Here is a 24,370-nt window from a genome sequence, read left to right on the forward strand (position 1 = left end):
TTTTTATTAAAAAAAATTTTAATGCATGCTGATATGACAGCTGTCACAATACAATCTAACAAAATTGTCTTCAATGACATTAAAGAAAGCTAAGAGCTACGGAGACATCTTATATAAAAAAATCAAGTGAATCTTTTGGCCAATTCAGTAATATATTTTTTTTCTAAAAATGAGACTATTATAATTAATTGACACACTTAACTCCCCTTGTCAACCTCCAATAAGATGTAGACTTGACATAAAAAATGAAATAAATTATAGGAAATAATACTACAGTATTTTCACATCTGATTTGTGTCATTAATGATAGATTAGACTATGCTGAGGCAATAACCCCCAAACTCCAGTAATTTAACACAATTATTTCTTGCTCATGCAGCATGTCCATTTCCATCAATGGGGCTATGGTTGGGGAGTCTCTAGTCCATGTCAGCCTCACTCCAGAATCCAAAAGAGTGATGCTTCCATCATTTGGAATATTTCAGGTTCATCTGGCAGAAGAAGAGAGAAGTGGAGGGTCTTATAGCAGTAATTAGATACTTTGGTTCACATATTACTTCTGCCCACAGCCCACAGGTCAGACTAGTTACACGGCCCCATCCAGATAGAAGACAGACGAACAAGGGTAATCTCCATGGGCCAGGAAGAGAAGCAAACAGGAGAAGGTGAGCTAATGCTAATGAAGTCTCTACCACATAGAGTTTTACCCTAATACATAAATTACTTTTTAAAAAGATTAAATTACCCAAATTTCATGTTACCACCCAGAATTAAAAATGTAAGTACCTCATCCACCCAGGTCATCTTTTCTTTCTCAAATTTATCTCAGAACTGGCCTGGGCTTCTTCACCCTTAACCCACTCTCCCGCTGCTATTTTACTTCCAAATCCTTTCCAGAGTGCCTGCATGAAATTATCCATTTCTAGGGAAACTCTTTTCTTTTTTCCCTCATTTTCCCTTGATATCCAAACACGTCCTGGTCCTTACCAAGTCCACTTGGACCCTGCAATGCTCTCACAGCACCCACTCTTCCCATGGATGCCTCTGCTTCTGCAGCACCCATGCAGCTAAACCCCAACATTTGTAGGATTTGATAGTTCAGCATCCCAAGGTTCCAACAGTCAAGGGCTGATTAAAATAGAACCAATCAATAAAGTTCAGTCTCAGCTGTCTGGTACTTTGAAAACTGCAAAAATCTGGTCCATTTAAGCTGCATTAAGATTGGAGATCAATTCTAGTATTTTATGACCTAGCTGCTTTTTAGTTTTTAAAAAGCTTTCTTCTTGCTTTGTGTCACCTTACTCATGAGGGCTGATGTGAAACCTAGAATTTCCTCTGATTTGATAGTATATGGGCAAAGTCAGAAAACATCACCCTGATGCTTGTCCCCCTAGCATATGCACTGCTTGAAAATCTGAAATCATTTCAAATAACTCCCCAAATTTGCCCACATATTTGCATTTTCTTTACCATGAGCTTCCACAACACCAGTGATTTATGTCATTTCCCTCTCCATCTTTATCTAGAGGTTATAAACCTTTCTACTCTATCCTCTAACCTGAACCAAGACAACAATTTCTACTAAAAATTGGTTCATGGTGCTGACTTCTCCCAGATCTAAAACTACAAAGGTAAAGGGTATCATTTAGCCTAATTCTTTTTGCATATGTCTGTAGGGAAATTGGTGGAAGTTAAGAACAGAGTGGGTCAGGGAATTCACTGGTCTTTTGTCAGGGAGTGGAGCAGCCTCATAGGAAAGTTTCTCTCATTTCTCATATGGGTGCTGCCTGCAAACTCCCAAGGGCCTTCAGTAATTGTTTGCATCTTACCGTTATGTCACTTCCCTGTGCCCTACTGAGAAGCTTGTCATCCAGCAAACTGTACAAATGTTGCCCTAATGAGACTGTAAACCTGAGATACAGATGTAAACAGACCTTCTCCTGAAGCAACATTTTCAGCCTGCAAAATAGAAAGGAAAAAAAGGAATGAAACATTCCTCAAATTATTGATGGAATTTATGTCAACCTCTAAACTCTTATGTCAAAGTTCTTAGGTTAACCTCTAATCTCTTCATAAAGGTGTTTATCTCTTCTCTACTTCCCTCCTCCATAACTCTTTGAATCTAATAGCTTATGTTCCTGATAGTCACTAAATCTTTGGCAGATTGTATTTTCCCAAAGATGGATGCAACAATTTATATATCCCATTCCATATGCTCCTCTTACAATGTGATTGACACTCCCCCTACTGAGAACCTCTATTCCTTCCACTGAAACTCGGCAAGCTTGAGACTGCCCCTACCAACAGACCAAAAGAAGTTTCTGAGGTTAAGCCAGACAAAAGAGACAGCATCCACCTGCCTCTCTATTTCAGGACACTCAGCCTCAGAACCCAGCCACCATGCTGCAAATAAGGCCAAATTAGTTCATGCAGAGAGATCACATGGAGAAACGAAAATGTAGAGGCAGCTAGTACCAACTGCTAGTTGAGTGCATGAACCTTTGACGATTCCTGCTCCCATCTTCATGTCTTGTACCTGATATGCCCCAGGCAGCATGAAGTAAGAAGCCAGCCCTGCTGTGTCCTGTCCAAATTTGTTAACCACAGAATTTGAGAGCATAATAAATGTCTATTTTATTCCACTCAATTTTGGGTAATTTGTTATGCAGCCATAGTAACTGGAACAAAATCTTTCCTGATATTTTATCTCGTTTCATCTTTACTCTCAGAGTGACTTTCACAAACAATATAAAAATTACATGATAACATCTCGAGTAGTGAAAGGATTATTTCTACCCATCCACATTTCAATAAAATAGGGTTTTGTTTCTCCATTTATAAAATGAAGGCAATTTTCAAGGTCAGGAATTAAAACAAAACAGTTGGAATGTTTCTTATCTTTATTTCTCATGGGAAGAGGGAATGTTTTTCAAACTAAAACTCTGTTTTTCACATTGATAAGGCCCTTGAGCCCATAGAATATATAGTATTTATTTTAGTGTCTCCTTGGCTTCCTTTAATTTCTAAAGTCAAAAGAGAAGACAGCAGTTTCAAAAAGAAACCAGTAGTAACTTCAGTGCCCATTAATCTGAGAGGGAGCCAGAACAAGTGGCCTGCAGGGCTGGTTGCTATAATGATAAAATTAGTAAGAACCTCGTTAGTAAGGAAAAAGAGTGGGTGAGGAAAAAATGAGAAATGTCATGGAAATATTAAATAGTAATAAGGGGTAAAACCTTTCCAATAACCTTTCTGTAATTGAGAGACAGTTTTCATTTTAACTAACTTTTTCATCAGTTACAAGGAAACTCAAATTGAACTTCTTTTTTTTGTCTACACTCCCACACCATTCAGGTATTCATCTAGCCTCTAGCTTTGAATCTTTCCTCTTTTCTCATAAGTCCAAAATTTGTGTATCCAGCCCAGACCTTGTCCTTACACTCAAGACTCACACATCCTTCTGCTTCCCAGCGTCTCCCCCTGATATCTAACACTCATCTCTAGTTCAACTTCTCCACAGACTCCTGATGTCCCTCCCCAAACCTGCGCCTCTCTCTTAAGTGATAGAAATTCTACCCTTCCAACAACTCAGGACAAAAACCATGGCATCACTTTAACCTCGCTTTCACAAACAACATCCCTCCTATCATCAAATTTTGATGGCTCTAGCCTCAGATCATATCCAGAATCTAACCAGTCTCATGACCTTCAACATCAACTCTCATCTAGATTGTTGCCATCACCTCCTAACTGGTCTCCCTGCCTTCATCCTTTCCTTCCTATGCTGTGTTCTCACCCCAGGAACCAGAATGACCCTCTAAGAATGTAAGTCAGATCATGTGCTTCCTCAGCTTGGACTCCTCTAATGGTTTTGCATCTCATTCAGAATAAAAGCTCAAATCCTTAAAATGTCAAATAAGGCCCATCACGATTGGCCCCTGTTACTCTTCTCTTGCTCTGTCCCTCTGGTTCAGTCTGCTCCAGGCTCACCAGGCTCCTGACTGTGCCTAGAAGACACCAAGCACTCTCCTACCTTGGTGCTTTTAGGAGCACCTCAAACCTCAACCCCACCCCATATCTATGTGGCTCATTCCCCACCTCATTCACCTTATCAGCAAGGCCTTCCCTCACCATCCTATTTAAAAAAAAAAAAATACCATGCCTTCCAGGTTTCTCTTCCCTATTTTTTTTTTCTTCAAAGAACTTATTACACCCCAACATTAAAGTAATTAAATAAACAGATATGTTTGTTCATTCACTTACTGCCTATCTTCCCCATTTAGAATGCAATTTCCATTCGAGCAAATTTTCTTTTTAGTCTATTTTGCATATGACTGAATTTCCAGTGCCCAGAGTAGTTTCTGGCATATAATAGTCACATAAATGGCAAGAATAACGTACACCTGTTGATGAATGAACAAACAAAGGAACAACTGGACCATAGTCAATTCACAGCCAAGCACCACCTGTGTTGAAGGCAGAAGGCACATGGAAAGCTCTGAATAATGCTCACATCTGCCTGGACAGTTCCTGGGTCCCCAGGGTGCTCTGAAAATTCTCCTGAGTGCAATGTGATGGCTGCAAGACTTGAGGATCTTGGGTCACTCTTGTCTTCACCCCAGGGGACACAGCTTTGCTCTATGAAAAGTGGAAGCTTTATTACCCAGAGGTCTGGTGTTAAAATCCATGAAGTGTTTGGATGATTCTGGACAAGTTACTTAATCACACTGAGTCTTGGGTTCCTCATCTGTAAAATAAAAACAATAGCAGTTATTTTTCATAACTGGTGTAATAAAGATTAAATGAGTTAGTACATGGAAACAATGATTGTTGTTGTGTTAGTCACTCAGTCATGTCCAACTCTTTGTGACCTTGTGGACTGTAGCCTGTTAGGCTCCTCTGTCCATGGAATTCTCCAGACAAGAACACTGGAGTGGGTAGCCATTCCCTTCTCCAAGAGATCTTCCCAACCCAGGGATTGAACCCAGATCTCCTGCATTGTAAACAGATTCTTTACTGTCTGAGCCATGAGGGAAGCCCAATCTGTAAATTATAAATGGGCAAATAAAAATAAAAGCTGTAATTATGTAAGAAAACCACCTTGATTTGAGCCTGTTGTTGTTGAGTCACTAAGTTGTGTCTGACTCTTCACGACCCCATGGACTACAGCACGCCAGGCCTCCCTGTTCCTCACTGTCTCCCAGAGTTTGCCCAGGTCCATGTCCATTTCATTGGTGATGCTATCCAGCCATCTCATCCTGCCACCCTCTTCTTCTGCCTTCAATCTTTCCCAGCATCAGGGTCTTTTCCAATGAGTCCGCTGTTCACGTCAGGTGACCAAATCAGCATCAGTCCTTCCAAAGATAATTCAGGGTTGATTTCCTTTATGACTTTCCTTTATGACTTATTTGATCTCCTTGCTGTCCAAGGGACTCTTAAGAGTCTTCTCCAGCATCAGAGTTTTAAAGCATCAATTCTTTGATGCTCTGCCTTCCTTATGGTCCAACTCTCACGACCATAGGTGATTACTGGAAAGATCATAGCCTTGACTATATGGACCTTTGTCAGCAAAGTGATGTCTTTGCTTTTTAACACACTGTCTAGGTTTGTTATAGCTGTCCAACCAAGAAGCAATCATCTTTTAATTTCAAGACCGTAGTCACCATCTGCAGTGAATGTTAGAGGCTATAAAGAGGAAATCTGCCATTTCTTCCACCTTTTCCCCTTCTATTTGTCATTAAGCAATGGGGGCCAGATGCCATGATCTTAGTTTTTTTTAATATTTAGTTCTAAACTGGCTTTTTCAATCTCCTCCTTCGCCCTCATCAGAAGATTCTCTAGTTTTTCTTTACTTTCTGCTGTTAGGGTAGGATCATTCGCGTGTCTGAGGTTGTTAATGTTTCTCCCAGCAATCTTGATACCAGCTTGTCACTCATCCAACCTGGCATTTCTCATGATGTGCTCTGCATATAAGTTAAATAAACAGAGTGACAATAAACAGCCTTGTTGTCCTCCTTTCTCAATCCTGAACCAGTCATTTGTTCCATACAGGGTTCTTAGATTTGAGCCTACTTAGTAATTAAAGCAGAGTCACATATTCAGTGTAATTGATGGGTACCTGATTAGTCACAGAAAAGGCCAAAATGACTGGTTGGTTACTTATATGAGACTTACTGATCTAAAAGGGGAGGGAATTGGGCAACTTTTTAATACCCACAAGTGGTGGGTAATCTACATACATTATTTTATTTTATCCTAATGAAAATTCATGGAAGGTAAGTATTAATATTACAAAAATCACATTAAAGTGATAAGTGAGGTTCAGAGAGTTTAAGTAACTTAAACAGTAACTTAAACAGAGTTTAAGTAACTTAAAACACCAAGTCATACTCTTGGACTTTAAAAATTAAGTTTCTCCACCAGTGATTCTTAAATGTATTAAAGACAGTTGGTCCACATAAAATGTGGATGAAAAGGATATAACAGAGGAAGATGAAACATCTAATTAAAATTCATAGAAAATGAGAAAAGTCTGATACAAAAGAATACATACTCTATGATTCTATTAAGATGAAATTCTAGAGCAGACAAAAATAAGCTATGGTGATAAAATCAAAATAGTGATTACCTTGTGTGTGTTGGGGCAGGGGCAGGGATTAATTGAGAAGGGGCTATGGGCTTCCTGTGGCTCAGCTGGTAAAGGATATGTCTGCAATGCAGGAGACCTGGGTTCGATCCCTGGATTGGGGAGATCCCCTGTAAAAGGGAAAGGCTACCCACTCCAGTATTCTGGGCCTGGAGAATTCCATAGACTGTATAGTCCATGGGGTCACAAAGAGTTGGACACAACTGAGTGACTTTCACTTCCACTATGGAAACTTAACAAGGAGATAGAAATCTCTTACACCTTAATAATGAGTTATATGGTAAATACATTTGTCAAAACTCATCAAACTTAATACTTAAGATCTGTGCATCTCCGTGTACCCCAATGTTCATCGCAGCACTGTTTACAATAGCCAGGACATGGAAGCAACCTAGATGTCCATCAGCAGATGAATGGATAAGGAAGCTGTGGTACATATATACAATGGAATATTACTCAGCCATTAAAAAAAATACATTTGAATCGGTTCTACTGAGATGGATGAAACTGGAGCCCATTATACAGAGTGAAGTAAGCCAGAAAGAAAAACAACAATACAGTATACTAATGCATATATATGGAATCTGAAAGATGGTAACGATAACCCTATATGCAAGACAGAATAAGAGACACAGATGCATAGAACAATTTTATGGACTCTGAGGGAGAAGGTGAGGGTGGGACGTTCTGGGAGAATAGCATTGAAACATGTATATTATCATATGTGAAACAGAACACCATTCCATGTTCGATGCATGAGACAAGGGCTCAGGGCCAGGGCAATGGGATGACCCAGAGGGATGGGATGGGGAGGGAGGTGGGTGGGGGGTCCAGGAAGGGGAACACATGTAAACCCATGGCTGATTCATGTCAATGTATGGCAAAAACTATTACAATATTGTAAAGTAATTAGCCCTCAACTAAAATAAATAAATTTATAAAAAAAAAAAAAATGATCTGTGCATCTCATTGGACATAAATTGTTGTTTTAGTCTGTACCAGCTGCTTTAAGGCTGGTAGCTTATAAAAGAAAAAAGTAAAAACATTAGTTGCGTCCAACTCGTTGTGACCCCATGGACTGTACCCTGCCAGGCTCCTCTGTCCATGGAATTCTCCAGTCAAAAATATTGGAGTGGGTAGCCATTTCCTCCCCCAGAGGATATTCCCAACCCAGGCATCAAACCTATGTCTCATGTCTCTTGCATTGGCAGACGGGTTCTTTACCCCTAGAATTACCTGGGAAGACTAGCTTTAAACTACTGAAATTTATTTATCACAGTTCTGGAAGCAGAAGGCCACAGTGCTAGCACAGTAGGGTTCTGGTGAAGGTCCCCTTATGGGCACCAAATTTCTGGCTATGTCTTCAAGTAGTAGAAGGGGCAAAGGAGCTCTCTCTGGAGTCTCTTTTATAATGTCATTAATCTCATTCATAAAGGGCTCTATGTATTTGAGGGAGAGTACAAAATCATTCAAACCATAGCAATTTTTAAAGTTTTTATCATAGAAAATTAAAGGGTTTTTTAGGCTTGGAACCTGAATGGAAAATAAAGGCACTATTTTAAGGACTTCTGTTAAACCTTGGGAAAATCCAATGATGTCGGTTCAGAAATCAAACTCTCTCCAAGATAAAGAAGCTTAAGTAAACAATATAGAGTAATTTTTGTGGTCCACACGGTCAGGAGGGGTAGAGCTAGGATTCAAACCCTAGTGGGATGTAATTAACCCCCCACTAAAGCGGTCTCTTAAGATGGCTTGTCGTGACAACAATGAAGCTGGAAAAGGGAAGTCTGGGTTCATTTTCCCCACATAAATACCAAGTCTTTAGCCTCAGCATCATGTGGATAAAGAGAATATATGAATACTAAGCAGCCAGTCCAGACCTTATTCAAAAAGGTGTCTTAGTAGGAAATTGTGAGGAAAATAAATAATTTGTGAGTCTTAGGGACTGGAATGGTTAGATTTTGTCTCATACTACAATACATCTTAATTCTGTTTATTCATATTTCACCTTACTTAAAATTAAGGAAAAAAAACATTTAATCTTATCATCATAGGAATAAAATAAGCATATGACTTTGAATTGCAACAAAGAATAAGCATTATATTGAATAGCCACCATAACCAAGATTAAAATTATTTAAATGAATATCATTTAAAACTAATGTGGAAGCTTTAGCCACATTGTACTGTGGCCTATTTTTAACACACCTCCTTATATACAATAGCTTTGATTTAACATGGGAGAAGATGCAAGAATAAAAATGTCACAGAATAGATAGGAGCCTTATGTCACATTATTTCCCAAAAGTACCTTCCTTTAATGACTGAATTCACTACACCTTCCTTAGAAAGGCAAAATGGTAGGTAATTTAAATTCAAACACCATGTAGGACATAGCCAACTTAGTAAGTCACAAAAAAGAATTCAGAGGAAGCAGGGAAGATATTAACCACCATAAAGAAAACAACAGAAGATAAATAATAGAATCTGGCTTACCGCACAGGCCTCTAATTATAGGGGATAAAACTTCCTTGATATTTCTCTCAAATAAGACATTAAACAGAAAGGCCTCGGAAGAGACAAGCATTTATTTCGGTGAAAGAAACATGAATAAAATAGTTACATGATATAAATAATGGCAATACTAAAGAATGTAACTGGTGCATGCAAGCAAAAATTTTGCAAAAACTGAGTACAGTGCAGAGGAGTTCAGGTTTGTTTCAGGAGGTGTTAACACAGTGTTATCAACTAGAATTTTCTGTTGTGATGGAAGTGCTCTCTGTTCTGTCCAGTGTGGCAGTCACAAGTCACGTGTTGCTAGTTGAGCACTTAAAACATAGCTAGTGTGACTGAGGAACTGAAGCTTTAATTTTAAGTTTAATTAATTTAAATTTAAATAACCAAGTGTGGCTAGCAGCCATCATATTGGACAGTATAGCCTTAGAATGCATTCAAAGAAATAGACAAGACTTTGAGATTAACCTTGTCTTCACACAAACCCCTGATGGCTCTGTAATTTCCCAAACTGACTTGTGAACATTAGTCAGTCTGTATGGCTTAAAGAGTTCAATGTGTTGCAGATACCTGCTGTTCCCAGGGGTGAAATGTATAGCCATGTCTGATGAAGGTTTGCCTCACAGCAATGAAATGGATTGTGACATTGGGAAACACTCTCACTCCTAACCCTGGCCCACGAGATTCCCAGAGCATGGCCTTTCACACAACTGATGTAGTCCTTTATCTGATCTTGGATTCTAAACCAAGAAAATAACAAAGTCTCCTGGTGGGCTTCTTGAGAAGAAAATAAAATTGGTCTGACAGCCTAGCTTCTCTTCAATAACAGCTTATTGCTGTTGCTAATAGATTTCTTCCTTGTGGCCAGCTCCTCGAACATACTGTAATGCTATAACATTATAATCCACTATAATCCTCTAACTTTCTATCCTATCCCAAATGAATTTGGTCCTTAGTGGAAACCACCTGTGGAGTCTCTGTGGTGAAATTCCCTTCAACTAACTAAAGCATTAAGCTTTTGTTATGAAGAAGGTCATAAATTTAGCTGAAGATGGAGTGCAGATTTCATTTAATCAACTGCTAATAACTGCTTGGAGAAGTTATTAATAATAACTTAATAAAGAAATAATGTCCTGGGGTGCCTTGAAGTGCATTTAGTGGAAAATCATGCTGTGATTGTTCAGTAATATTTTCCATCATGGAGACTTTGATTTATGAGCTCCTATCAGCCACTCCTATGTGAGCCAATGTAGGGATACACAGTTGAGGAAAACATTATCTAAATACATTTGTCACTAAATATCCTAGAAGATGGCATCATAGATATGACAGAAGCAAAGAGGTAATAGAGATCAATGTCAATGGGAAATATTGCCACTAGCATCATGGAAGAGGCAGCATTTGAGCTAGATTTTGAAAGATGCATGATCTGTGGAGTAATAATGTGGAGGCATTACTGGCAATAACAGACACAGGGCAAATGTGTGACAAAGGCAGAAAGAAGTGCACGGAAAGATACTACAGAAAAGACGTGGAGTCAAATACAAAAAGGCATTGGATGCCATGCTATGGAACTTGTCTTGTGGTGATAAGTAGCCATCAAAAAACTTTGAGATCAGAGCTGTATTTTAAGTCCAGGTTCGATGCATGATACAGGGTGCTCGAGGCTGGTGCACCGGGATGACCCGGAGGGATGGGATGGGGAGGGAGGTGGGAAAGGGGTTCTGGAAGGGGAACACATGTACACCCATGGTGGACTCATGTCAATGTATGGCAAAACCAATACAATATTGTAAAGTTAAAAAATAGATAAATAAACTAATTTAATAAAAAAAAAAAGACAAGTTTGACTGTCATGAGCAGGAGGGATAGGTAAAACATGTCAAATGTAGCAGTCATTTTATTAATTTATTTGTAATATACCCTTCAAAAAATTCTAAAATTAATTGAGAGGGCTTATTATATTCATATAATACTCACCCATCAGAACAAGACCCAGTTTCCCCCACAGTCAGTCTCTCCCATCAGGAAACTTCCATAAGCCTCTTATCCTTATCCATCAGAGGAGAGACCAAATGAAACCACAATCACAGAAAAGTAACCAAACTGGCCCCATGGACCACAGCCTCATCTGACACAATGAAACTATGAGCCATGTCATGTAGGGCCACCCAAGACGGACAGGTCATGGTGGAGAGTTCTGACAAAATGTGGTGACTGGAGAAGGGAATAGCAAACCACTTCAGTATTCTTGCTATGAGAACCCCACGAACACTAAGAAAAGGCAAAAAGATGAACTCCCCAGGTCGGTAGATGCCCAATATGTTACTGGAGAAGAGTGAACAAATAACTCCAGAAAGAATGAAGAGATAGAGCCAAAGCAAAAACAACGCCCAGTTGTGGATGTGACTGGTGATGGAAGTAAAGTCCAATGTTGTAAAGAGCAATATTGCAAAGGAACCTACAATGTTATGTCCATGAATTAAAGTAAATTGGAAGTGGTCAAACAGGAGATGGCAAGAGTGAACATCGACATTTTAGGAATCAGTGAACTAAAATGGACTGGAATGGGTGAATTTAACTCAAATGACCATTATATCTACTACTGTGGGCAGGAATCCCTTAGAAGAGATGGAGTAGCCCTCATATTCAACAAAAGAGCCTGAAATGCAGTACTTGCGTGCAATCTCAAAAATGACAGAATGATCTCTATTTGTTTCCAAGGCAAATCATTCAACATCACAGTAATCCGAGTCTATGCCCCACCCAGTAATGCTGAGGAAGATGAAGTTGAACAGTTCTATGAAGACCTACAATACCTTCTAGAACTAACACTCAAAAAAGATGTCCTTTTCATTATAAGGGACTGGAATGCAAAAGCAGAAGTCATGAGATACCTGCAGTAACAGGAAAATTTGGCCTTGGAGTACAAAATGAAGAAGGGGAAAAGCTAATAGAGTTTTGCCAAGAGAACTCACTGGTCATAGCAAACACCCTCTTCCAACAACACAAGAGAAGACTCTACACATGGACATCACCAGATGGTCAATAAAGAAATCAGATTAATTATATTCTTTGAAGCTGAAGATGATGAAACTCTATACAGTCATCAAAAACAAGACCAACAGCTGACTGTAGCTCAGATCGTGAACTCTTCATTGCAAAATTCAGGCTTAAATTGAAGAAAGTAGGGAAAATCACTAGACCATTCAGGTATGACCTAAATCAAATCCCTTATGATTATACAGTGGAAGTGACAAATAGATTCAAGGGATTAGATCTGATAGACAGAGTACCTGACAAACTATAGACGGAGGTTCGTGACATTGTACAGGAGGCAGGGATCAAGACCATGCCCCTAAAAAAGAAACACAAAAAGGCAAAATGGTTATCTCAGGAGGCCTTATAAATAGCTAGGAAAAGAAGAGAAGCAAAAGGCAAAGGAGGAAAGGAACGATATACCCATCTGAATGCAGAGTTCCAAAGATATCAAGGAGAGATAAGAAAGCCTTCCTCAGTGATCAGTGCAAAGAAATAGAGGAAAACAAGAGAATGGGAAAGACTAGAGATCTCTTCAAATAAAAATCAGAGATACCAAGGGAACATTTTATGCAAAGATGGGCATAATAAAGGACAAAAGAGGTATGGACCAACGGAATCAGAAGATATTAAAAAGAGGTGGCAAGAATACACAGAAAAAAAATACAAAAAAAGACCTTCCTGACCCAAATAACCATGATGGTGGGATCACTCACCTAGAATCAGACATCCTGGACTGAGAAGTTAAGTGGGCCTTAGGGAGCAACACTAGGAACAATGCTAGTGGAGGTGATGGAATTCTAGTTGAGCTATTTCAAATCCTAAAAGATGATCCTGTTAAAGTGCTGCACTCAATACGCCAGAAATTTGGAAACCTCAGCAGTGGCCACAAGACTGGAAAAGATCAGTTTTCATTCCAATCCCAAAGAAAGGCAATGCCAAAGAATGTTCAAACTACTGCACAATTGCACTCATCACACATGCTAGCAAAGAAATGCTCAAAATTCTCCAAGCCAGGCTTCAACAGTACATGAACCATGAACTTTCAGATGTTCAAGCTGGTTTTAGAAAAGGCAGAGGAACCAGAGATCAAATTGTCAACATCCACTGGATCATTGAGAAAGAACAAGAGTTCCAGAAAAACATCTACTTCTGTTTTTTGACAACGCCAAAGCCTTTAACTGTGTGGATCGCAACAAACTGTGGATAATTCTTACAGAGATGGGAATACTAGACCACCTGACCTGCCTCCTGAGAAATCTGTATGCAGGTCAAGAAGCAACAGTTAGAACCGGACATGGAACAACAGACTGGTTCCAAATCGGGAAAGGATATGTCAAAGCTATATATTGTAACCCTGTTTATTTAACTTATATGCAGAATATATCATGCAAATGCCAGGCTGGACGAAGCACAAGCTGGAATCAAGATTGCTGGCAGAAATATCAATAACATCAAATACTCAGATGACACCACCCTTATGGAAGAAAGCAAAGGGGAACTAAAAGCCTCTTGATGAATGTGAAAGAGGAGAGTGACAAAATTGGCTTAAAACTCAACATTCAGAAAACTAAGACCATGGCATCCGGTCCCATCACTTCATGGCAAATAGATGAGGAAACAATGGAAACAGTGAGAGACTTTATTCTCTTGAGTTCCATAATCACTGCAGATAGTGACTGCAATCATAAAATTAAAAGACTCTTGCTTCGTGGAAGAAAAGCTATGACCAAACTAGACAGCATAGTAAAAAGCAGAGACGTTACTTTGCAGACAAACGTCTAGCTAGTCAAAGCTATGCTTTTTCCGGTAGTCATGTATGGATGTGAGAGTTGGACTATAAAGAAAGCTGAGTGCCAAAGATTTGATGCTTTTGAACTATGGTGTTGGAGAAGACTCTTGAGAGTCCCTTGGAATGCAAGGAGATCCAACTAGTCAATTCTAAAGGAAATCAGTCCTGAATATTCGTTGGAAGGACTGATGTTGAAGCTGAAACTTCAATACTTTGGCCACCTGATGCAACGAGCTGACTCCTTGGAAAAGACCCTGATGCTGGAAAAGATTGAAGGCAGGAGGAGAAGGGGATGACAGAGGAGGAGATGGTTGGGTGGCATCACTGACTCAATGGACTTGAGTTTGTGCAAGCTCCAGGAATTGGTGATGGACAGGGAAGCCTGGTGTGCTGCTGTCCGTCTCTCTCACAGAGAGTCAGACATGACTGAGCAACTGAACTAAACTGAAGAAACACTGGGAAGGCCAATGTGGTGGGAGTGCAGGGTGAAGACTGGGGAATGATGGAAAGTGAATTCAGAGAAAGGACAACACCAGATCACAGGCAGCCTCTGAGACTAGAAATCCCTGACAACAGGTGAAGGAAAAGCCAAATCACCATGGCCTGCTTATACATGTGTACAGAAGGACCTATGGTTAAAATAGCAAAATACTTTCATTTCAGCTGGTAAATAGCCACTGTGCTGATCTCCCTGAGAGTCCCCACAGCTCTGGCCAGCCAGGGCTTTCCCTGAGGGCCAAACCTTCCATGATCCTGTAATTTAAGAATTCAGGGTAACTACATGCCTCTAACCTTGATCTAGCTCCCTGACTGCAGATATATAACATTATCCCTGGGCAAAAGGAAAATCATTTCTTTATATACATCTTTATGAAGTTCAAAATAACCATGAATTCAATCAGTAAATATTTATTAAGTACCAACTATGGGCCAGGAGTTATTAGAAGTATCAGGATAAGGAAGAGTAAACAGACCAGTTTCTGCCCACACAAAGCTAAGAGTTTGAACTTTAGGCAAATTATTGCCTGTAGGGAGCAGTTTTTAGGCAGTGGTTCTCAACCCAAACTACACAACAGAATCACCAGAAAGTTTTTTAAAGTACTGATACCTAGGTCCTGCCTTCAGAGGATCTGATTTAATTGATGTGAGTAGTGGCTAGGTTACTGGAAATTTCTAAAAAAAACCCCAGCTGATTCAGTGTGTTACAAGGCTGAGAGCTTCCATGAGCCAACATGGATGACAGAGTGGAATTGTGACATTTTAGTAAAATTTATGGATGCACACCTAGGAAGTCTTCACTGCATGTTAAAGCATAAAGATAAATCATGATGGAAACGTGATTCTTTCAAAGGTATTTTTCAGAAAGTTTTTGAAGTCTTTGTAGAATGGTATTCTGACAAATGCTGCCTGGCAGTCTGATCCAATATTAGACAGGTCAGCTCCTCATATTCTGCCAATACTCAGCAAAACTCTGGGTTTTGTAAAATCGAATTCCTCAGGAGAAGGACCTCCACCCATGACCTGTCTGCATGTCAGCCTGAGGAATGGATGAACACCCAGCACTCCAGACCACAGGATAGGAGTCCAGCTCTCAGGATCAACAACCAAAATTGAGTGGATTGGGATTGCTTTCTACATAGAATTCTTGCCTCTCTAACTGCTTTCTAGCTGACTCCCTCAGTTGTCCATCTTGTGACAAATGTTTAGAAAGGAACAGAATCAGAAACTCCTTAAAAAGGTTTGACTCAAAAGAGAGTTGAGAGGAGCTGTGGAAAGGGAATAAAAAGGTGAATAAAAAGGTACCCAGCATGTCTAGGCATACTTCAGCTGAGCAGCTTGGAATATGACCAAGACTGTAGAAAGAAAATGACTAGGATTAAAAAAAATAATAAAAAAAAAAAAGAAAATGACTAGGATTTCAAAACTCACCAAGAAAACCCACAAAAAGGAAACATCTTAGTGGAAATAACAGAGTCCCAAATTATGATTTAGAAGGCAAGAATTTTTGTCTCTGGTCTATTGTGACATGGGTAATTTCTCTGTGCCTCAGTTTTCTCACTTTTAAAATGAGGGGACTAGACTTAAATGATCTCCAATAGAACAGATAGGTAAAATGTAATTTAATATCTGTGAGAGAGACAGAGAGAGAGAAAATACTGATAAGTGGAATATGAAAACAACTGTTAGGGAGAAACCAAATTTACATTTGGAGGAGCCAAAGACACTCCTAGGGGGTGAGGGTGGAAGGGGATCAAGACCCTCACACTTTGTCTTAAGAACTAAAACTGGTCAGGGTGGACTGGGGATTGCCCTGAACTAGTACCAGAGACAGAGAAGGGCCATGAGAAGCCTAGGTAAAAGCACCAACAAGGAGAAAAGATAGGACCACCAGCTCAGCTTCTGCAATGATAAAGGAGTTCCAAAGTATAGTGCACACTGGGACCAAACCCAGGAGCAGGGAGCAGGCTTGAGTCCTGGAGAAGTGGACACATAAGTAAGGAACTAGAATGATGGGAGTCCAAGCCAGGTTTGCCCAAAGCCTACCTCTGGTTGAATTTACTCCTGAGTGCTGGGGCCTTCTCTCTGGCCCCTTAAAGAAGAGCAGTGACCCAAAAAGTGTCTACACGAGCAGCTTCTTCTGGAGCCACCAGCCTCTGTGGAACTGCAAAGTCCTGCAGCCTGAGTTTTCCAGTCCTGGCCTGTCAGAAGAAGGGGCTCTCAGGAAAGGTCACTGTATTTCCCGTTCACGAGGCAAGCAAGGGCTCCCACATTCAACTTTAGGATCCCACCTGAGTGGTGCCTTATTTGCATCCCAAGCTATAAACTGAGACACTCCAGTCACGGATCTATAAGATCACTTACAGCTCTAATATGTTGTGGTTTTAGTGTAAAATTCAAAATGAAATCCAAAGGCAGAGTTTGGCATATAACTATCTCCTTAAGTTTGTAGACTCTGGAACTCTTGTCTGAAAAAAAAAAAAAAAGAGATGTGTAAATTAGGAATCCATCTGTAACCATTACATAGCCTAAAATTAACACGGAAGGCATATCACTTCTAAAGATCCATGAATTCACTCCATGTGCATTCATTAAAGATCATTAAAGTGAAAGCTGGGAATGCAAAAGATAATTATATAGTTTGAATATCTAAAAATCTTCCTTATGGTTAGCAGGTTTGTATGTATGTGTAAAATATATATGTATTATCTCCAAATGGAAATAGAAACACAAGATCATGCCGTGTGGGGCCACCCAAGGAGGATGGGTCATGGTGGAGAGGTCTGACAGAATGTGGTCCACTGGAGAAGGGCATGGCAAACCACTTCAGTGTTCTTGCCTTGAGAACCCCATGAACAGTATGAAAAGGCAAAAAGATAGGACACTGAAAGATGAACTCCCCAGGTCGGTAAGTGCCCAATATGCTACTGGAGATCAGTGGAGAAATAACTCCAGAAAGAATGATGGGATGGAGCCAAAGCAAAAACAATACCCAGCTGTGGATGTGACTGGTGATAGAAGCAAAGTCCGATGCTGTAAAGAGCAATATTGCATAGGAACCTGGAATGTTAGGTCCATGAATCAAGGCAAATTGGAAGTGGTCAAACAGGAGATGGCAAGAGTGAACGTCGACATTCTAGGAATCAGCGAACTAAGATGGACTGTAAGGGGTGAATTTAACTCAGATAACCATTATATCTACTACTATGGGCAGGAATCCCTTAGAAGAAATGGAATAGCCTTCATGGTCATCAAAAGAGTCTGAAATGCAGTACTTGGATGCAATCTCAAAAATGACAGAATGATCCCTGTTCCTTTCCAAGGCAAACCATTCAATATCACAGTAATCCAAGTCTATTCCCCAACCAGGAATGCTGAAGAAGCTGAAGTTGAACGGTTCTATGAAGACCTACAAGACCTTTTAGAACTAACACCCAAAAAGGATGTCCTTTTCATTTTAGGGGACTGGAATGCAAAAGTAGGAAGTCAGGAAACACCTGGAGTAACAGACAAATTTGGCCTTGGAGTACAGAATGAAGCAAGGCAAAGGCTAATAGAGTTTTGCCAAGAGAACGCACTGGTCATAGCAAATACCCTCTTCCAACAACACAAGAGAAGACTCTACACATGGACATCACCAGATGGTCAACACCGAAACCAGATTGATTATATTCTTTGCAGCCAAAGATGGAGAAGCTTTATAAGGTCAGCAAAAACAAGACCGGGAGGGGGCTGTGGCTCAGATCATGAACTTCTTGTTGCCAAATTCAGGCTTAAATTGAAGAAAGTAGGGAAAACCACTAGACCATTCAGGTATGACCTAAATCAAACCCCTTATGATTATACAGTGGAAGTGACAAATAGATTTAAGGGACTAGATCTGATAGACAGAGTGCCTGATGAACTATGGACGGAGGTTCGTGACATTGTACAGGAGACAGGGATTGAGACCATCCCCATGGAAAAGAAATGCAAGAAAGCAAAATGGCTGTCTGAGGAGGCCTTACAAATAGCTGGGAAAAGAAGAGAAGCGAAAAGCAAAGGAGAAAAGGAAAGATAGTCTCATCTGAATGCAGAGTTCCAAAGAATAGCAAGGAGAGATAAGAAAGCTTTCCTCAGTGATCAGTGCAGGGAAACAGAGAAAAACAACAGAATGGGAAAGACTAGAGATCTCTTGAAGAAAATTAGAGATACCAAGGGAAAATTTCATGCAAAGATGGGCTCGATAAAGGACAGAAATGGTATGGACCTAGCAGAAGCAGAAGATATTAAGAAGAGGTGACAAGAATACACAGAAGAACTGTACACTGTACAAAAAAGATCTTCATGACCCAGATAATCACAATGGTGTGATCACTCACCTAGAGCCAGACATCCTGGAATGTGAAGTCAAATGGGCCTTAGAAAGCACCACTACGAACAAAGCTAGTGGAGGTGATGGAATTCCAGTTGAGCTATTTCAAATCCTCAAAGGTGATGCTGTGAAAGTGCTGTACTCGATATGCCAGCAAATTTGGAAAACTCAGCAGTGGCTACAGGACTAGAAAAGGTCAGTTTTCATTCCAGTCCCAAAGAAAGGCAATGTCAAAGAATGCTCGAACTACCACACAATTGCACTCATCTCACATGCTAGTAAAGTAATGCTCAAAATTCTCCAAGCCAGGCTTCAGCAATACGTGAACCGTGAACTTCCAGATGTTCAAGCTGGTTTTAGAAAAGGCAGAGGAACCAGACATCAAATAGCCAACATCCGCTGAATCATCAAAAAAGCAAGAGAGTTCCAGAAAAACATCTATTTCTGCTTTATTGACTATGCCAAAGTCTTTGACTGTGTGGATCACAATAAACTGTGGAAAATTCTTAAGGAGATGGGAATACCAGACCATCTGACCTATCTCTTGAGAAACCTGTTTGCAGGTCAGGAAGCAACAGTTAGAAAGGGACATGGAACAACAGACTGGTTTCAAATAGGAAAAGGAGTACGTCAAGGCTGTATATTGTCACCCTGTTTATTTAACTTTTATGCAGAGTACATCATGAGAAACGCTGGGCTGGATGAAGCACAAGCTGGAATCAAGATTGCCGAGAGAAATATCAATAACCTCAGACATGCAGATGACACCACCCTTATGGCAGAGAGTGAAGAACTAAAGAGCCTCTTGATGAAAGTGAAAGAGGAGAGTGAAAAAGTTGGCTTAAAGCTCAACATTCAGAAAACTAAGATCATGGCATCTGGTCCCATCACTTCATGGGAAATAGAAAGAGAAACAGTGGAAACAGTGTCAGACTTTATTTTGGGGGGCTCCAAAATGACTGCTGATGGTGCTTGCAGCCATGAAATTAAAAGACGCTTACTCCTTGGAAGGAAAGTTTTGACCAACCTAGATAGCATATTTAAAAGCAGAGACATAACTTTGCCAACAAAGGTCCGTCTAGTCAAGGCTATGGCTTTTCCAATAGTCATGTATGGATATGAGAGTTAGACGGCAAAGAAAGCTGAGAGCTGAAGAATTGATGCTTTTGAACTGTGGTGTTGGAGAAGACTCTCGAGAGTCCTTGGACTGCAAGAAGATCCAACCAGTCCATTCTAAAGGAGATGGGTCCTGATTGTTCATTGGAAGGACTGATGTTGAAGCTGAAGCTCTAATACTTTGGCCACCTCATGCGAAGAGTTGACTCATTGGAAAAGACCCTAATGCTTGGGAGGATTGGGGGCAGGAGGAGAAGGGGACGACAGAGGATGAGATGGCTGGATGGCATCACTGACTCGATGGGCATGGGTTTGGGTAGACTCCGGGAGTTGGTGATGGACAGGGAGGCCTGGCGTGCTGCACTTCATTGAGTCGCTAAGAGTCGGATACGACTGAGCAACTGAACTGAACTGAACTGAATCATTCTGTTAATTTCCTGTTTCAAATAGCCTTAGACAATAACCATCAGCTTTGTTATCATGCATACTGCTTGACTCAGAAATTTCACATGTAGATATTTAACCTCATGAAATTTTTCACATATATACAAAAATATATAAGAATGTTCATTGTCACAATATTGTTAACAAGGAAAAAAGCTGAAAAGAATTGAAATTTTCATTAACAAGAGATTTGTTAGATAAATTATCAGTCATCCATATACAAGGATACTCTGCAATTACTAAAAATAGTCAAACGTACTTTTATAGTATGAAAAAAATTTTTTTAACTGATGGAACTGACATTTACAGTTTGTATATTTACCCCACATCCATTCTCTTCTTCAAATCAAATCTACTTGAGGCTGAGGATTTCTTGTGTCAGGGAAGCTTGGTTACAAAGAGCACTGACCACAAAATGATAATTCTTCACACAGGTAAGAATGGCCATCATCAAAAATTCTACAAACAATAAATGCTGGAGAGGGTGTGAAAAAAAGGGAACCCTCTTACACTGTTGATGGGAATGTAAATTAGTACAGCTACAATGGAGAAAAGTAAGGAGGTCCCTTTAAAAAGCAAAAAACAGAGTTACCATATGATCCAGCAATCCCACTGCTGGGCATATATTTGAAAAGATACATGCACCCCAATGTTCATAGCAGCACTATTTATAATAGCCAAGACAAGAAAGCAGCCTAAATGTCCATTGGCCGATGAATGGATGAAAAAGATGTGGTATATTTATTACAATGGAATGTTACTCAGCTGTCAAAAAGAACTAACTAATGCTATTTGCAGCAACATGAATGGACCTAGAGATTATCATACCAAGTGAAGAAAGCCAGACAAAGACAAATATCACATGATTATCACACGTAGAATCTAAAGAAAAAAGATACAAATGAACTTATACAAAACAGAAATAGATCCACAGATACAACAAGCTTATGATTACTAAAGGAGACGGAGGGGAGAGGAGTAAATTAGGAGTTTGGGATTAACATAAACACACTACTATATATAAAGTAAATAACCAACAAGGACCTACTGTGCAGTACAGGGAAGTGTAGTCAATATTTTCTAATAACCTATAAGAGAAAAGAACATATATATGAAACAATCACTTTGCTGTCTACCTAAAACTAACACAACATGGTAAAACAACTAGACTTCGATTTGAAAAAAAAAAAAAATACAAATTTTAGTGCTCAGCACCAAAGACAAGAGACCCAGAGAAAAATATTCTCAGCATCCCATGAGAACATTCTTGAGAATGGAAACAACCTGGACTGTCCTGAGAAAATAGGGACAACCTACCTGGACCTTTCCCTGAAGATTAATTCATTTTCTTATAAACAAAAGACAAATGTCATCTTTTAGCAGATAAAGTCTTTGCTTTTATGGAGATCTAGGTGACGGGAGATGGAAAAAATAAAGAAAATAAAATGATGAAAAAGATAATCAGAGATTAATAAAGCTTTGAAGAAAAAAAATTTTAATGGATGAAGCAATCAGTGCAGGGTGGGGAGGAAGAATGGTCAGGAAGAAAACGTGTGGCTGGAGATCTTAATGTCCAGATAGGATTGGGTATGCCAAGATGTGGGCAAACAGGTAAACAATCACCCCAAGTCATCTGTTGTGTTGAAAGAATGCACCCCATGAAATGGGAATCCATTAGAGGGTAAAGCAAGGGTTTGATATGATATGATTCACTGTCTAGGGGAAGGAACAAGAAAGAAGGAAGTGGAGACAAAAACAATTGATGGAAGGGGATGAATGATGTGTCTGCTGTTGTTGTTCAGTCACTAAGTCATGTTTGATTCTTTTCTTTTTTTTTTTAAATGTACCAATTTATATACATTTATTTAAAATCCACCAGCTTCTATACCTTTAACTTCAGTTTTTTTTTTAATTTATTTATTTTAGTTGGGGGCTAATTACTTTACAATATTGTAGTGGTTTTTGCCATATATTGACATGAATCAGCCATGGGTTAACATGTGTTCCCCATCCTGAACCCCCCCTCCCACCTCCCTCCCCATCCCATCCCTCTGGGTCATCCCATTGCCCCAGCCCTGAGCATTTGTCTCATACATCGAACCTGGAATGCTGTTCTGTTTCACACGTGATAATATACATGTTTCAATGCTATTCTCTCAGAATGTCCCACCCTCACCTTCTCCCTCAAAGTCCATAAGACTGTTCTATGCATCTGTGTCTCTTATTCTTTATGCGAGACAGAATGTTTGATTCTTTTCAACTCCTAGGACTGTAGCACTCCAGGTCCCTCTGTTCTCCACTATCTCCTAGAGTTTTCTCAAATTCATGTCCATTGAGTTGGTGATGCCATCCAACCATTTCATCTTCTGTTGCCCCCTTCTACTCTTGCCCTCAATCTTTCTCAACATCAGGGTCTTTTCCAAGAGTCAGCTCTTCACATCAGGTAGCCAAAGAATTGGAGCTTCAGCTTCAGCATCAGTCCTTTCAATGAATAGTAAAGGTTGATTTTCTTTAGAGTTGACTGGTTTGACTTCCTTTCAGTCCAAGGGACTCTCAAGAGTCTTCTCCAACACCACAGTTTGAAAGCGTCAATTCTTCAGCACTCAGCCTTTTTATGGACCAACTCTCACATCGATATATGACTACTGGAAAAACCATAGCTTTGTCTATATGGATCTTTGTCAGCAAAGTGATGTCTCTGCTTTTGTCATAACTTTCTTTCCAAGGAACAAGCATCTTTTAATTTCATGGCTGCAGTCACCATCTGTAGTGATTTTGGAGCCCAGGAAAATAAAATCTGTCACTGCTGATGTGTCTGAAGGAGAAAATTAGTAAAGGCAGGAAAAGGGGGATAGGAGCCAGAAAGAACCATTCCAGCACCTGCTCCAGACTAGAAGTGGTATAGCCGATACTGGGAAAGGACAGTGCCAGGACTTGCTCACCTGAGGGTCTAAGGAGTTTTTCTAAACCTCCAAGGATATCAGAGTGGGATAGCAAGACGATCACAGATTGGAGATGCATAGCCCAGCCAAGAAAAGGCTACTGCCGAATTTACTTGTAATTGTATTCATTATGCTGAGAAGTATTGAAGGAAGGAGGAGAAGGGGATGACAGAGGATAAGATGGTTGGATGGCACCACCAACTCAATGGACATGAGTTTGAGCAAGCTCCAGCAGTTGGAGATGGTCAGGGAAGCCTGGCATGCTGCAATCCATAGGGTCGCAAAGAGTCAGACACGACTGAGCAACTGAACTGAACTAAACTGATATTCATTATAATCACAATTTGTCTCAGTCTTAGTCACTGTGGACCAAGCTGACCTGAAGCTCTAGACAGAAGAGGTGATTTGTAATGCTCCACAATGACAACTATTTTGCAATTTGATCTTTTCTGGACTATGTATCAAGTTCCAGTGATCCATTTTGCCAATATACACTGTTTTGATTTATAAAGACTTTCCAAAAACTTGGTTTTAGAATAAGTCTTGAAGTCAGACAGTGTGAGTTCTCCAACCTTGTTCTTTTGCATAATTGTTTCACCTATTATGTAATTTCATATTTTTAAATATTATTTTAATATTTTGTGAAATTGTTTCTGTATTTATTAAATACAGCTGCTTTCTTTATTTTTATCTGAAAAAAAGAAAATAAAAGAAAGAAGCACTGTCAGTAAAGCATACTTTAGGCTAAAATTGAATCTTTCATTTCAGTGCCTTAAACAAAGAGGGGGTTTACTTTTCCTTCACATAACAGAAGTCTGAAGATTGGTGTCTGCTACCATTGATTCAGCAGTTCATCAAGGTCAGGGCCGACACTCTGTGGGTCTCTGGACCTCTCCCTCATGGTCACAAGATAATAGCTACACTTACTGTCATTTTTTTCATTCACAGCAGAAAAAAAGTAACCGTATTTCCTTTGCAGAATTGTATCAGATGCCTTTTTTGGCTTCAAGAGGGGGTGGGTGTGGAAT

At 39.8% G+C, this 24,370-nt stretch overlaps 1 long non-coding RNA gene across 1 annotated transcript in view; it reads right to left on the bottom strand.

The window, feature by feature from the left end:
* LOC145539865 (uncharacterized) overlaps nt 1-24,370 on the bottom strand; it is a 25,877-nt gene continuing 1,507 nt past the window's right edge. The window contains exons 2-5 of the long non-coding RNA XR_014078011.1: nt 16,851-16,954; nt 4,511-4,744; nt 1,830-1,959; nt 1-491 (exon numbers count right to left, since the gene is read on the bottom strand). This is a non-coding gene — a long non-coding RNA (uncharacterized LOC145539865). The remainder of the gene's footprint in view (nt 492-1,829; nt 1,960-4,510; nt 4,745-16,850; nt 16,955-24,370) is intronic.

This window comes from Giraffa tippelskirchi, chromosome 2 (assembly GCF_054371585.1).
Source record: "Giraffa tippelskirchi isolate mGirTip1 chromosome 2, T2T-mGirTip1v1.2.pri, whole genome shotgun sequence".
Taxonomy (NCBI): domain Eukaryota; kingdom Metazoa; phylum Chordata; class Mammalia; order Artiodactyla; family Giraffidae; genus Giraffa; species Giraffa tippelskirchi.